This window comes from Etheostoma spectabile, chromosome 15 (assembly GCF_008692095.1).
Source record: "Etheostoma spectabile isolate EspeVRDwgs_2016 chromosome 15, UIUC_Espe_1.0, whole genome shotgun sequence".
Lineage (NCBI taxonomy): Eukaryota > Metazoa > Chordata > Actinopteri > Perciformes > Percidae > Etheostoma > Etheostoma spectabile.
The window spans coordinates 1,322,958-1,323,645 of NC_045747.1; positions in this window are offsets into that span (position 1 = coordinate 1,322,958).

A 688-nucleotide genomic window follows, 5' to 3' on the forward strand; every position below is an offset into this window, starting at 1 on the left:
TAACAAGTGTTAATTTTACAGTACAAATAAATAATTATTTTTTATTAGACTACTTTATAAGGTGTTCCTGTTAATTTTTTTAAGAACTTCTGTGCACAGGAAGTACTGTAAGTCCTGGGTTGCATTATACTATGGAAGGGTTGCTTTTATCTAAAATACTGTACATGAGTAACTAACAGTTATTATAGAACAAGTGATAATTAAGAATGCCATCATTCTCATATACTACTCTAAAAGCAGAGTTAACTAGTCCTTTTTGAATTTGAAGTTTGCACCTTCAGGGCGTCTTTTTATGCAAATGCCACTCCCTTTGGTTGAATATGCAATTACGTTATTTAATGCCTAAGGGGACAATATATACAAATATGCAAAATATTCTGATATGATGTATGCTAGGGACATGTGTTCCATGTCATTTCATCAGACACGATTATCCCAGAGGACTTTCTTTTTTTTTTTAAAGGTGTACAGTGGGGTTCAAAGGTTTGGGCCCCCCAGGTAAAAAATTGTATTAATGTGCATAAAAAAAAGCCAAGAAAAGATGGAAAAAACTCCAAAAGGCATCGAATGACAGATTAGACATTCGTATTATTATGCCCAAACTTTTGCGGACGCCATTTTTTTAGTTTTGTGTTATTTTGAAAGTGTAAATGATGGAAATAAAATCTAACTTTTTGTGACATATTAT